The following is a 16,151-nucleotide window of genomic DNA, read 5'->3' on the forward strand; positions in this document are numbered from 1 at the left end:
CTAAGTGAGTATTACAACTGCATGAATGTACTTTTGTGATTTGGGTTTGTTCACATGTTTGTTTATAAACACCCTAAATATATTCCATGTGTGCCAGAAAAGGGAGAACCAGTGATTGCTGAATTCTGTAAAATCAGTTCAATCTAAGCTAAACAAAAAGCAAGCAATGATTAAATACTTAGTACTTTTGGTTTATTTGTATCTAATACTATAAATGTCACATTTCAATGAATGGTGCAAATATATATTTTAACACACTTGTACAAAATGGCTCATTCCTTCCGCATGCATGCATGCATGCATAAGTCCCTGTGTGTCTGCATAGGACCTGTTTTCAAATATGAAGATGACAAGGTTTCTATTAGCCTTGGTCACAGTGCAATTTTAGCTATGTTGCTTTAAGAAAACCCACATGATACACATTTCTGAGATATAAATGTTAACAGAAGACAAGAAAAGCAGCTGCTAATGAATGTGATCATGCTTTTAGTGATCTTGGATTGAACTAGTCTTAAGCCATTTATTCCAACTTGTGATATATGATATGTTTTTAATGAAGAACGTCTGCCAGAATACAGAGCTCAAAGTAATTCATTTTTATTACTTTTTTTTAAGATATCAACAACTTGATGGATGAAGCCCCACTGTAATGGAATCTTACAGAGGAGGAAGATAGAACAATGCTACACAGTTAGATATAATACTATTCTGAAAATTACTGTCTCGCATTTTGTGTTTTTAAAGGGACACTCTCAACTTAAAATCTAGCCAACTAAAAAATATTAGTGAAATTTTCTGTTACTTCTGTCTTTAGATCTCTCAGCCAGTTTTTGTGGCTTTTAAAAAAGTAGTTTTGCTCTGTTTGTATTGTGTGAATGGCACACAAATAAAAGGGAAAAACAATTGAGTATGTAATGTGAAGGAGCAAAACTAACAATATACAAAGTGTTTTAAAATGCACAAATTAAAGAAATGGGGCGGGGGAAATTCTTCCTCTAAGATCTTCCATTTATAGTAAACTAGTTGTTGTTTGTAACAATAATAGGTAAATTTTCAGACAGCATGTTATTTTTAAGTTGATGGTGTTCTATTATTTTATGGGTTAATTTTTTCCCTCCCTTTACGCTGGTGCTACTCAGTTGAACCCAGTGGGATATACTGGTATGACTGAGGCCGTGATCCTGCCAACAGTTACAAATGTGAGTAATTTTACATCTATGAACAACCCAACTGAACCACAAACACAGATCCTTTCTCCTGTGTAGTGTCCCGTTTACTTCAGTGGTATTTTGCAAACGTCCACGATATTAGGTCACATTGCAGGGTTAGAGCTGCAAACGTTGCATGATTTTAGAAGAATAAACATTCTGAAATGTACTTTTAAAATTTCACAGAAAATGTTGTCATGATTCTGAAATGGAGTTTGACTTTTAGTATTAAATAAAAAGTAAGCTAATTTGCTGAAAGGAAATTCACAAGAAATATATGTCCAGGCATGGGGAAAGGTTAAAGCTTAATTCACAATTCATGTATCATTAGAAATTCTTAATGAAATTATGTTACAAAATAAACTTAAACTTTTTAACTCAAATAACCGTATTGTTAATGTTGTCTGCACTTATTATTGAATGTTCAATAAAAATGATTGATTCTCTTTTACTTAGCTTGTAAAATGTATGTATTAAGTTTCCTGAAACAGAAGAGCATTTAAAATTTCTTTCCAAATTTCAAAAGTGAGGTGTAAATTTTTGTATATCTTTAAATCCATAAACACAAGCTTATGCATTAAAAATAGACATACTTCTGTAAATTGTTTTTGGCATTTATTAATCTTTTAAACTAATATTATTGTATTGACTAAGAAAGCCATTTATTGCCTTCACTAGCTGACCTGGGATGCAGTCAAAGGCAAAACTCCCATTTACTTTAGTGGGACAGATTTCATCTCTGGTGTTTGTTTTATTCCTTAAATATTGTTTGGAGTTAGTGTATTTAGTGACAAAATATACCAAGAATTTGATCCTGCAGTTATTACTCAGGCAATGTTCCTATTACTTCATTAAGAGTCTTGCCTGTGTCAAGGCATCAGGATTTAAGTCAATCGCTAATGCAGGATATTTAACCCATACAGAGAAGCTTTTACGAAGTAAATTATTTTTTCATAGAATCATAGGACTGGAAGGGACCTTGAGAGGTCATCTAGTCCAGTCCCCTGAACTCGTGGCAGGACTAAGTATTATCAAGGGCCATCCCTGACAAGTGTTTATCTAACCTGCTCTTAAAAATCTCCAATGATGGAGATTCCACAACCTCCTTAGGCAATTTATTCCAGTGCTTAACCACCCTGACAGGAAGTTTTTCCTAATGTCCAACCTAAACCTCCATTGTTTCAGTTTAAGCCCATTGCTTCTTGTCCTTTCCTCAGAGGTTAAGAAGAACAAAATTTCTTCCTCCTCCTTGTAGCAACCTTTTGTGTACTTGAAAACTGTTATCATGTCCCCTCTGTCTTCTCTTTTGCAGACTGAAAAAACTGGGTTTGTTTAATCTTCCCTCATAGGTCATGTTTTCTAGACCTTTAATCATTTTTGTTGTTCATCTCTGGACTTTCTCCAATTTATCCTCATCTTTCCTGAAATGTGGCGCCCAGAACTGGACACACTACTCCAGTTGAGGCCTAATCAGTGTGGAGTAGAGCGGAAGAATTACTTCCTCTGTCTTGCTTACAACACTCCTGCTAATACATCCCAGAATGATATTTGCTTTTTTTGCAAAAGCATAACACTGTTAACTCATTTCGCTTATAGTCCACTGTGACCCCAGATCCCTTTTCACAGTACTCCTTCCAAGGCAGCCATTTCCCATTTTGTAATATACAAATCCATAGAAGTATCTCAAAGCATAGTACAATAAATATTAAAGTACTGTGTATGGTATATCTAAATAATTTAAGTGGAATCACTTTTTATTAGGTTTAACAGCCCAGGCTTAAAAGCTATTCACCCACCCTTGCCATCATGATTCAGCATTTTTTTTGGGGGGGGGAATTAAATGTTAGACTTTTCAGTGTTGGTTCAGTGGTCAGTAGTCTGTGTCACATCATAGACAGCTGATTATGAACACATATACATACTGCTGTTTTATTTCTGGTGTCTGTCTTGTTATATTTAATCAACATTGTCCAGTTAAACGTGACCCAAAGTTTAGTTTTTGTAAAATAAAATTTTCCAGGAACCTATGACTGAAAGAAAAGTTTCCATGAATGCAAAAAAGTTTAATTTTTATACAAATAAGCATTGTCCTGCACTCTTACAGCATTGTTCTTGTGCATAAGAACGTAAGAGTGAAACTAGTTAAAAAGAAAAGTGAAAGTAATTGGTTCAGTCCCAACAGAGTGCAATAGAAAATGGAAACAGCATGAAGAGTGTGCTAGCTGCTTTAGAGATATAAAAGAATACATAGTCCATATTTTAAAGATCTTTCAATCTAAGTAGACAAAATACAGATGAAAGATGTTGGGAAGTGCAGCAACACATGAGGTAGGTGATTGGTGACAGACACCTTGTCAGTCCCATGATATTTTTTTTCATCTAAAGTATCTATAGTCAATCTTTTAATTTATCTGTCACTGACTTGTTTGTTCCTTACTGAAACTGTAACAATGCCCTCATTTTAACCTTTTAAAAACAGGACTAGAGCATTGCTATAAACAGAAATTGTTCAGGCCTGGAAAAGAGTGTGTATTTGAGATCTCTGTTTTTCATGACATAAAACAAGTTCTCTCAAGTCTGCAGATAGATTAACATGCCTAATATGTATTATCTGTGTGTGAAGTAAATTGGAGCCAAGTACATTATTGGAGTGGAACAAGTAATAAATAATAAAATTAGTGGCAGAACAGAAAAAGAAAAAATAATTTAACCAGATTCAAAAGTATTTGGATTAAGGAACTAGATGGCTCACTGTTTTGGTAATAGAAGGTAGAATAGGTCACTTCTAAGTCACCAGTTCAAATCTAAGATGTACTGACAGTGAATGGTTTCAGAGTAGCAGCTGTGTTAGTCTGTATCCGCAAAAAGAAAAGAAGTACTTGTGGCACCTTAGAGACTAACAAATTTATTTGAGCATAAGCTTTCGTGAGCTACAGCTCACATGCATCCAATGAAATGAGCTGTAGCTCACAAAAGTTTATGCTCAAATAAATTTGTTAGTCTCTAGGGTGCCACAAGTACTCCTTTTCTTTTGACAGTGAATGAAAATTGTTTCTACCTGGTGCCAGTTTGGTGAACTATATACAGTGAATTGTGGCTTCCGTTCCTAGTGAACACAGATCCACAATATGCTGACTATCCTACCTGATGACATGCTTTTTAGCATTCTTAGTAGACAAGTCAAACTGTGTATTCACATGCTATTGTGGTGGACACTATAAATATGTAGACAGAGAAACTAGCTTGAATGGCTGGATACAGAGACTGAACTTCTCTCGCCTCTAGAGGTAATCACTCCAAATTTGAGTTAAAGAATATTAGGAGGGTAATGTGAGGAAATGCACATTGCTACTGATCATACCACATTTCCTTTATGAATTAACAGAGCACTACATTTTCTGGTGATGTCAGCATCGCTTTTATTTCACTACATTTCAGTTTAGAAAACAAATGCTAAAATGTATTAAAAAAAACACAGTTGTAAAAAGAAGACGAGACACTAGGTTGCATTAGCATCTCTTACAGTAGAAATACAGTTCTGTGCTCAGCTTCTCTTTTATCCTTGTCCTGAGCTGTGTGTTGGGTGACTGTCGGGGGAGGAGCACAATCCTTTGCTATTTGAAATTCTATCCTGCTCTCCCTGAGGCTTCTCTAACCTGGCAGGGAAGCCACCTATCTATTTAATGTAGCAATGGGTCTGATGGAAATAATTTTAAAGCTCAGTGCACATTTTTAATTCATAATCAAATACAAGTTTTCTCCTTGCTGCAGTTACCTTTGAGGGCAATAATTTCGAGTCTTGGGAGCCAGAAATGGCTCCAAACTACAGCATAGATACCACTGATACATATCATCGTTTAGGAGCTGATCTTGGAGACCTTATTCATGTGTGTAGTCTCATTGAAGTTATTAAGCAAGAAGGGTAGCCGGATCAGGCCCTTGAGGCCTGATTGTGAGAGGTCCTGAGCACACCAAATCCCCATTGTTTTTAATGGTGACAGGTTTCATAGTGGTAGCCGTGTTAGTCTGTATCAGCAAAAAGAACGAGGAGTGCTTGTGGCACCTTAGAGACTAACAAATAAATAAATACAATTGTTAGTCTCTAAGGTGCCACAAGTACTCCTTGTTCTTTTTATTGTTTTTAATGTGAGTTGTGGGTGCTCAGCACCTTTCGGGATCAGGCCCTTAGAGAGAGAATATGTGAAGAAAAGAGATTGGTTCTCTAATTCTTTCTTTCTGAAACCGAATCATGCACAAGGAAATGGTTCCAAATAGTGAAAGAAGCTGGGAAGAAAAATCTCTCTCTCTCTCTGGAGAGACAAGCTGGGCAAAGATGCTTGCTATTTGAGGAGTATAGATAAAATGGAGATGAGACTGGAAAGAGGGGGAGGGAGGTAATAGCTACAGAGAATTTGTGCTGGATTTTGTAATGGACAGGAAGCTAGTGAAGATTTCTGGGGATTGGCTGATATGTTCCTAATCCAGGCATGGATGGGATGAAACACTATATTTTGGGCAAACCCGAAGTTTAGGGGAGTTGAAGGCCATAGAGAAAGAATTATTGTAATAAGAAAGGGAGGCATCAGTGAAAGTTTTAGCAGAGGGGCAGTCTAGTGTCAGATCTGGGCAATGTTCTGAAGGTGAGTTGAAGTGAATTTACTGACCCCAAAGACACAGGAAGCAAACTAGTTTGATGACAAGCTAAACATTTAGGACCTGACAGCAGGAATGAATATGAAATTTGTGTGGAAGGAGCAAGTAGAATCAGTGTTATATCTGAATACATAGTAGTACCTTTTTAAAATATTCAGATCAATATTAATATAAGGAGAGTCATTCTGAATGGTATTTCCATTCCAAACAATCTAAATATGTGAATTGACATTGCTTTAAACGTTCTGTTCTACCAGATCTATTGTCATTCCACTCATTCCTGGATAGAAAACTGGTTTACTAAGAGGAGACAAAGGGTATTGGAAACTTCAAAGATGGAAAGAGTTTGCTAATAGTGTGGTGTGAGGTTGGTTTTGACATTTCTGTTTTTCATAATATGGAAAGAAAAAATAAAATGTTACATTTGTAAATTAGGAATTATCCTTTTTCTCAGGTAGTGGATGATCTCACTTATTATCTTTAAAAGCAGCCAATACCAATGTTTTGTCCATTTTGGCCTTCTCTTGAGTCTAAATTTCTTCAGAATAAATTATTGTTTTCTAAAGTAGTCCGTACTGGAAATGCTCCATTTCAAAATCCAGTATTTCCTCTTAGTCTTCAAATCCTCCATGAGTTGCTTTCTCCACCTCTTTCTTTTCTACAGTCTGTTCCCAGCACCCATTAAGGACAATATACAGTCACCAAAGATTTAAGCAGGTGGGAGTGGTACACTGAGAGGTCATTTGCATGAACTCTCTGCCTCCCAGCTGGAGTTACAACATTGACCTAAAGAGGTTGGGAACTGTGGTTTTTGTTTTTTAAATACGGTCCTACCTCAGGGGACCTTTTTGCTGAATAGATTTACCAGCATCCATAACCTTTTGAGTGTTGCATGTCCTAAAATGCTTTGGATGTTTTCCTGGTAGACTGAGTCCCAGATGCAGGATAGGAAAACTTTTAAAAAGGTGAGATCTGGAATTGAAATATAGTTGGAATATTTTATTTCACTATTTGAACTGGAACTGGGAGGGAAAGAACTAATAATGTGACTCCTTTCCTTGATTAGCACAGGTTTTGCTCCATAGATCACAGATGAGGTACACAGAACTCAATTTTGAATAAGTAAAATCAGTTGTCCTTGCGGGTTTCAAGGGTAGAGTGAGCACATTTATCAACAATGTGGGGATGTACTGGTGTACTAGCTGATTATATTGAAACTAAGGGATTGTCTCCATTTCTGCATCCTCAGTTGCCTGACCGCTCCTCCATACCTAACTTGAGTTCTGGTCCCAGCTGTCACTGGTCTGAGACCTGGTGTGCTACTTTCTGACTTCCTTGTGTGCCAATTGGGGAATTTCAAATTCTAATCTTGTGTTCCAGACCACACCAACAATTTGCATTGTTTCAACACATGCAGAAGCAAACAGTGAGGTGGGCAGGTGATATACAGAGGCAGTTGCGTTCCAAGTTCATCATGAATGTCAGGGGCTGCTGCAGGTCATTGCATGGGAACGTGGGCTTGCATGGGCAGTGAGTTGGAAGCTAAAGATTGTAGGCCTCATTCTCCTCTCATTAATAACTTTGCACTGATGTGTCCAGTGACTCTAATAGGTTTTTCCTGGATTTACTCTGGTACAAGTGAGAGGCGAATCAGACACAGAAGCCTGTGTGGGTGTGTCTACACAACACACTAAACCTGAGTCTGCATGATGCACGCTTGCCCATTCAGTGTTTCCAAGCCCACACTTGAGTATCCATACTCCATTGGAAACCTGGGCCCCACAATCATGCTGGTGCATCCATCCTGCACTATGCAGACCCAGGTCAGAATGTGGGCATATACCGCTGTATCCCAGGATTCCTAGTGCCTTCTCCTGCTGACGCTGCTCTAGGGTTTGGTTCATAGTGGCTTATGGGAGAACTTGTCTGTCTGTCCCACAGGAGTTGACCAGAAGTAGTTTAGGTGATTTTAGCTTGCAAACACATCTGGCCAAGCCATTTTGTGTTTGCACACCGGAAGCTGGCTACCCCAAATTGCTTCAGGTCTGTGGCTAAGCACTTTGGAGTTGGCAAATCAACTTTGCGTGGTGGTGTGGCACCCCCTGAATTGTCCAACTCCATAGTCTGCAGGACACAATAGCATGGAGGAGACTCAGGGCACGGGGCTGGCGCAGGAGCTGAAGGTGCCGTGGAGCCTGCACTCTGGTAGCCATAAGCGCAAGTCATCGCTCGAACAGCTCCTTCTGCTACACTCACAACCTGAGGTCATGCTCCATGAATCTGTCCACCAATCTCTCCTAGCTCTGTGCAGCCTCTGTCTCTCTTTCCGCCCTTCTTGCATCTTTATTCTTTTGATGCTCCATTTGGTCCTTCTGTAACTCTATGTGCCAATTAGTTTTATCTAGAATCTCCTCCATCAGCTCATCTCGGACTCTCTTTCTTCTTGCCCACAGTGGGTGGGTCTGCTCCTCCCGGTTGCTGATGCTTTGTGTCTGCCCTGTGGATGTGAAAGGGCCTTGAAAGGAAAGAGAGAGACCATGTTACTGTCTGACCATGATTAAAAAATTACATTTTCCACTCTGTCAAAGAGGCCACTTTAATACAAGTTCATAGGATGATACTTTTTATCAATGGGCTTTATTTTATTCACACAAAAAACACTGGCCATTTCAGACGTCATTTGGAGCAGCAAAGAAATTCATCACACATCACAGTAAGATACACATGCAAAATTAAATTTAAATTATTTCTACATCCCCTTCATTTTTTCTGGGGGTGGAGAGGAACTATGAATAGTCTAGTCACTAGCCATGGTTTTTCAGTCCTTTCAGGCAGGACTGATTGAGAGTCAGGAGGTTTCTGATAGAAGCATGAACTTCTCTTTCAGGCCAGTGGAGGACAGCTATCCATGTACTGGAACGAGATATTTGGGCATCTAGTGGCTGACCAGCACATTTCAGAATGGAGGGGGCTTATGAGTTAGAGGCAGCCCTAGTACATAGGGACTACCCTGGATCAAAATCAACTATCTGGAGTTTTTACTCTGAGAAGTTCACTTTCATCACCAGTCAGCAGTGGTGAACATTCGTGGTAAAGTCAAAAAGGTGCTGATTTGACATGGAGATGCAGGAGAACCTCTTAACAAGTACACAGACAGACTGTCTCCTGCTGTAATTTGGACTCTAATATTAAAGCAAGCAATGGATGAAATACACACTCTGACTGTATTTCCAATTGAGCAGGCCACGTGGAAATTAAGGATGAAACGCTGAGCAGCTGCATTTGAACCAGGAGGTTGCTCGTTCCTGGGAAGCGAGTGGGAAGTGTTGGGATTGAAGGACTGGGAAGTACAGCCCCAGGGGATTGTGGGATAGTGTTGGCAGACTCTACAGACCTGTGCCTGGCAACCTAGACTTGATTTGCATCCGTACTGCAAGATGCCTGGGTTTTGTCCTAGATCACAGCGGGACTTGGGCTCTGACCCACCCCCCCAGCAGGGTCTGGAGACCCGAGTCCAGAGGAGTTCCCGACTTGAGTCTTTTCTGCAGGTGGAAGGGAGCTTGGGCTTAGAGCTGAATGAGAGCCTGATCTTAATGTGCTACGTAGACACACCCTGAATGTGTGAACTTCTTGCTGGCCCTTTCTTGCTCTATTTCTATGAGGGAGGGAGAAAACAGGAGCAGACTGCTGTTTTCCATATCTCCTATTTGTTTAAGACTCAAGCTTTTTTAAGAGTTCTTTGCCGGTGGGGTAAGGGTACTAAGTACTGCAAATGTAAACTCTGTCAGCTTGAGCAAACTTTCCAGCTGGAGCTGTAGAGTCCATCCTGAGAGTAGGTGGAAGAGGAGCTCTGAGCTCTTATCTTTTTTTTCTTTTTTAAAGTAGAACTAACAAGTGTAAAGAGAAGTGATTGGAGGAGGACAGTTGATGTATTTATTTACTTTGGTTGAATGTACCTTCTTTTATATATTTGAATAGGCAATGGTGGATACTTCTGAAATCCTGGAGGAAGGGAAGGTCATGAGTGAGGGCATCCCCTTTTCTCCCCCCAGTGAAAAACACCATCATCCCAACCCCTTCAGCAGCTCATCTCACCTATGTATCACCAATCTGATCATCATCTTCTGCTTCCAAAGGCCTCCTCCACTCCCAGGACAAGTCTCCCCCACACTCACAAACTGACCTTCATCTCTGCTAAAACACTTCCACAACTCCTCCTCTGTGTGATATTAAGAAATATTCCCAAATGATTAGGGTAAGGGGATATAGAACCTCGGTAATTTTTAGAAATACTCTTTTATTTTAATATCGTCTGAAGTTGGAAGGGGCGTCACCAGCTTATATTGGGGCAGCGTCAAAAGAATAACATATCCTCGTCTTGAGGAGCAGAACATTTTGCATGTGAATTTTTTTAATGTATTGTCATAGGGCCCAGTTCAATATCTTAGCAAAGAAGTGCATAGATAAGCCAGTGTACATAGCAGCAGATATGCAGTTTACTACAAGATATAAAAGTTTCAGATTCACTGCCGTTACATAAGTGCAATATAGTTACTTAAAACTGCCAGAGGTCCATGTTGAGACATAGAGCATCAGCTAGTAGGCGGGCCCATAAATTCTAATCAACTGTTGTTCTATATTTAATGGCAGTCTGCCAACAAATCCTGCACAAGCCTCCATCATTGGCAGCAATGTGCAGCACGCTGTCAGCGTAGAGACCTATCCCTGAGATACCACCAGCTGTGTGCCAATCCGAGTGGACATGCAGGGAAAACCGTGTGTTCTCAAATAGTGTGGCAGTAGGTACAGCTAGAATACTGGATGAAGAGAAGTCTTGTGCACAGCTGTTCAGCTCCCACACACACCAGTTCCCTGTGGATGGACACAATGTGCAAGGGAACAGTTGCACTCTCAAGTCATTTCTGTCATTCACAGGGGCTAAGAGTTTGTAGCATTCCTATGAATACCAGACTGGTGCCTGCATTGTAGCTCCATTGTGCAACACCTGGGCAGAACCCCGTGCACCCTGTGAAAGGGAAGGGTCATGTCATTTCTTGTTATATAACTCTTCTGGAGTGTCTGATCCCATTAACCACTCTTGCCAGAATCTGGGTCTGTGTGTTATCTTTTATTCCAGGTCACAGAAGTAATTGTTCTGGGTTACATTTGCTTATCACGGTACCTCATGCTACTACTGTATGTAGGGAACAAAAGGGTTGAAACCAGAATGCCAAGGACCATCTTCTTTTACTACATATCATAGAGTTTAGAGATGGCTCTGGACTCCTGTGGTGAATGTTGGTCCATTCTTTGTCACAATATGTAAGCAGAATAAGTGAAGAACCTGATGGCAATATATCTTGAGAAAATAATTACGTGAACCCTGCTCTGCGAAGTCCTCTGTGAACATTTCTTTTTACAGTGGGGCATAGCAACCTGTGGAACTTGTTTCCAGGGGGCGTTGTGAAGGCCAAAACTATAACTGGATTAAAAAAAGAACTAAATAAGTTCATGGAGGATAGGTCCATCAATGGCTATTAGCAATATGGTCAGAGATGCAACCCCATACTCTGGGTGTCCCTAAGCCTCTGACTGCCAGGTGCTGGGACTGGACAACAGGGGGGGATGGATCACTTGATAATTGCCCTGTTCTGTTCATTCCCTTTGAGACATCTGGCATTGGCCACTGTCGGTAGGTAGGATACTGGGCTAGATGGACCACTGGTATGACCAGTATGGCAGTTCTTATGTTCATATAGCAAGCAAAGAAAAACCAACCTTAATTATTAAACAAGAAAAGCCACTAGAAATTCTGATCACAAGAACAAAAATCTATTGTATTTTGTGACTGTGTTAGTATCTTTTCACAAGTAAAAGAGAGAAAAAAATCTAGTGGTCAAATGGTACAGAATTTGATTATTTTTTTGGAACATATGTCATGATAATTCCAGTTCTTATATGGAAAAATAAGATATAAACCAAACCATGCCAATGACATGATTCATCAGGATCTTTTTTCTGCTCAGTGCATGTGGATAACTTCCAAAAATGTTAGTGGAAATTATGGAGTACAGGAAATAGTTTGATTTTTAGAATACAACCCTTTATTACTGAGGTGACTGGGGCTTTGCACAGGCACAGCAGTGCACCTGTGCACACTCAGTCACTTGCAGGCTTGGGGCCTCTGTGACTCTCCTGATGATTTTCAAGCCCAGCAATGATACTAGGTTTTCTAAAATTATTTTATTAAAGAACAAAATGATTGAGTGTATTGCTGCAAAAGAATTAAAGGTCTGCTCTGAAGAATCATGTAGTTCACATACTGTATGTCAATGGACCTTGTGTGTTGAAGGTGCCAACTGGTAGGTAAACCAGTCTCTGGGAATAAAAGCAAATTGATATGTTGTCCTGTTCCTTTTTCTGTGCAACTCTATGATTCTTCAGAACATATCTCTCAATCTTGCAATGCCCAAATGTGTGACAATGACGCAGAATGTAAGGAATATAAATGTATTCATGCTGGAATCTTAAATTGTTGGTGGATTCATTCCTTTAACATAAAGAAATCTTCCTTTACCTCAGTTTCATAATTCTTTGTTTCTAAAGGCAGAAGTGAGAGGACACCAATTTTATGTAGAACATGGGCAACTTTGGAACTGATGTGAGTGATGTGCTCAAAATGACCAGCAACTGAGGGATATGCTTCAGAATCCCTTTGTCTCCTGTCATAGAGAGACAATGGGCATGCTCTGGTGTGGGATAAGGCGTTAAAGAGTAGGGGTAGTTTTTTCTGTTGACTTCAGGGGGACCACGGTTTCACCTCAGGTCTCATACTCAGTATGCCCACCTACAAGGACTAAGGTAATTGCCTTAGTGAAAGGGCTACCACTTTCTCTGAGCCTGATTTGCTCTGCTTCACACAGGCCCTTGATCAATTGTGAACCATCTTTTTCAGTTTAATTATTAAGTAGACATTATTCTCTTGTTAGATATTCTGTATCAACCGGCATAATATAATTTATAGTGCCCTTTTGCGTTCCCTAACAATGGTCTCCATACCTATGACAAACTTTCTGTTGAACAGAAAGTACAGTTTCACCTTTCAGTTCACCTTCTTATAAAATGAAATTAAATAATAAAAAAAAGTCTTAGTTTAAATGCAGTTTCTGGTTCAGATAGATGGTCCGTGGGGTGCAGCTTATAAGAACATAGGTAAATATCTCAGTTTAATGAAAGTTTGTTAAATAAGGTCTCATTTTTTCATAGCCTGGTTTCCCTAAATTTTGGTTTACTACGTAGTTGCTGAATAATCTGTTTTCACAACCATGACCCAACAGGTCTTGTGATGCCTCTGATAAAATCAGTGGTGTTATCTATGTGTACTTTAGGGTCCCTGCTTTCTTATCTTATTTTGTTTATCAAAGATAAAACTGTTTTAAAGTGAACACCAAGCTCCATCTGGTGTCTGAGCTGTAAGTTTAGTTTTGAATGGTGGATTTCTGGAAGCATTGTCTGCTGAGCTGATCTGATTTAAATCAAAGTGATTTCAATTACTGAGTAGGACACCTTGATTTAAATAATGGATTTTAATCCTCTTTTGCATTTGTACTTTAGTTATTTTCCTAAAGAAAGGCTCATTCTTATTGTTTGATATAACCATTAAAACATGTTAATCTGTAATTAAATATAGGCTTTAAACTAAATTTGGTGCTTCTTTTTACTAACCAGGAGATATACTATATGTACATTTATTTAAGAAATCATATTGCTTAATATAATTTATTCAAGAGTCTTAAATTTTACTTTTTTATGTTATGAAATAGTGAATGATCCATATTTCTTACTGGATGATCATTTTTTACTCAGGATTTGTGTCATGCTGCATTTGGATGGACAGTAGAATTCAATAAACATGCACACAGCAGCAAATAGTTTTTATGCTTTAAATAAAACTACCTTAAATATGCTAGATACGTAAGAAAAAGTTTATTAAAAACATGTTTTGCATTTAAAACTAACTGATTTATTAAGCAAATAAAGTATTAATCGTGTGTAGTGAATTGACAGTTTGTTTCTGGTCACGATGGGCCAGACTTTCAAAAGTATTTAGGTGCTGTGGCAAAGTTCCTTCTCTGCTTTGGTGGGTGCTGCACTTTTTGGCAGATTTGCTCGCCTCAGAGGTTCATGGCAGCCCTCAGTTTGGCCACTTTGCTAGAGGCTCAAACCTGTCGTTCACTCAGCTAACTTCATCACTGTCCAGCATGGGGGAAACAGAAAACAATCCCCGCAGTCTCTGTGTCCCACCTAGTGGGTCAGGGACAGGCCAGATCCCTTTTCCAAATTAGACTTTCCCTTCTGGTGTTTCTCACAGACCAGGTCAACTCCTCCTGTGTCCGATCAGGAGATAGGGGGAACCCAGACCCACCCTCTACACCGGGTTCCAGCCCAGGGCCCCGTGGATAGCAGCTGTCTACAATGTCCCCTGTATCAGCTATGTGACAGCTACAACTACCTGGGCTACTTCCCCATGGCCTTCCCCCAGCACCTTCTTTATCCTCACTGCAGGATCTTCCTCCTGAAGCCTGATCACACTTGTACTCTTCAGTCCTCCAGCAGCACACCTTCTCACTCCTTGCATGCACCTCCCCCCCCAAATGCTGGGAGCTCCTTTTTAAACCAGGTGTCCTGATTAGCCTGCCTGCTATAATTGATTCTAGTAAGTTCTTGATTGGCTCCAGGTGTCTTAATTAGCTTGCCTGTCTTAATTGGTTCTAGCAGGTTCCTGATTGCTCTAGGGCAGCCCCTGCTCTGGTCACTCAGGGAACAGAAAACTATTCATCCGGTGGCCAGTATATTTGCCTTCTACCAGACTCCTGTACTAAGTCGCGGGACCTCCTGGTCAACCTCCTCCTGGCCCTGGCTAAAGTGGCCATCTATAAAACCAGGGTGAGGAGGTTGGCCGATGGAGTCTCCTGCGACTGCGGGACCTATTTCCGATCCTCCGTCCGTTCACGCCTCCGGGCAGAGTTCCTCTGGGTGGCGTCCACCGACTCCCTTGACGCCTTCGAGGAGCGGTGGGCGCTGTCCGGGGTCCTCTGCTCGGTGTCCCCATCCGGTTCCCTTCTTTTGACCCTTTGACCGCACTCCCGTTCCTGTTCTTCATTAGTTGTCCCACGTAATGATTTGGCTTCCAGGTCCTGTGGATCCCCCCCTTAGCTTTGCCCGCCCACTTCCTGGATCCCAATAGGACCAGACTCCTGTACTAAGTCGCGGGACCTCCTGGTCAACCTCCTCCTGGCCCTGGCTAAAGTGGCCATCTACAAAACCAGGGTGAGGAGGGTGGCCGATGGAGTCTCCTGCGACTGCGGGGCCTATTTTCGATCCTCCGTCCGTTCACGCCTCCGGGCAGAGTTCCTCTGGGCGGCGTCCACCGACTCCCTTGACGCCTTCGAGGAGTGGTGGGCGCTGTCCGGGGTCCTCTGCTCGGTGTCCCCGTCCGGTTCCCTTCTTTTGACCCTTTGACCGCACTCCCGTCCCTGTTCTTCATTAGTTGTCCCCCGTAACTACTTGGCTTCCAGGTCCTGTGGATCTCCCCCTTAGGCTGGGGGGGGATCCTTTAGCAGTGGGCGAGCTTGCCCGCCCACTTCCTGGATCCCAATAGGACCAGACTCCTGTACCTGGATCCCAATATGACCAGACTCCTTTATCCCACTGGTCTGGGTCTGTCACAGTGCCTAGTGGAATTTTATGAAGTGCCTAAGCAGGTTAGGTGTCTAACAGCTATTGAGATCAATGGGAGCTAATTAGGTTCTTAACCTACTTTGGCATTTTCAAAATCTGGCTAGGGATTGCTTCTTTAGATGCCTAAGTATCTTTGAAAATCTGTTCCCATGTCTTTTACATTTTTAGAATTAGTATATCTGATTCTTTCCCACCTGGTTTTTATTTATAGATCAGAAAACAAAAACAAGCTTTCCTGCTTTTTCAATTCCCAGCTGGTTTCTCAACTTTGAATAAAATGAAGAAAATATTGTCTCCACACCTGTTTGCTAAACTCACACCAAAAGTAATTTACGCAAAAGCTTTTCTGCATGGAAACAGAAAGTGTTTCTGAATATTGTAAAGACTGAAAATAATATAGATACTTACTTAATGCAGTACATGAAATTATGACATATTTATAACATGTGAGTTGACCCCAAAGTTAAAAATGTTTTTTTCCTGATTCTGTATATAATTAAAAATGCAACACTCTTTAACTTATTAAAATTTGAGGAGGGCTTATTGATG

General features: G+C 40.5%; 1 protein-coding gene across 1 annotated transcript in view; it reads left to right on the forward strand.

Annotated features, from left to right (window-relative positions):
• The window catches only part of TET1 (tet methylcytosine dioxygenase 1), a 122,729-nt gene that overhangs the window by 30,336 nt on the left and 76,242 nt on the right, over positions 1-16,151 (forward strand). The gene's annotated exons all lie outside the window — the stretch shown is intronic.

This window comes from Natator depressus, chromosome 7, assembly GCF_965152275.1.
Source record: "Natator depressus isolate rNatDep1 chromosome 7, rNatDep2.hap1, whole genome shotgun sequence".
NCBI classification, from domain to species: Eukaryota; Metazoa; Chordata; order Testudines; family Cheloniidae; genus Natator; species Natator depressus.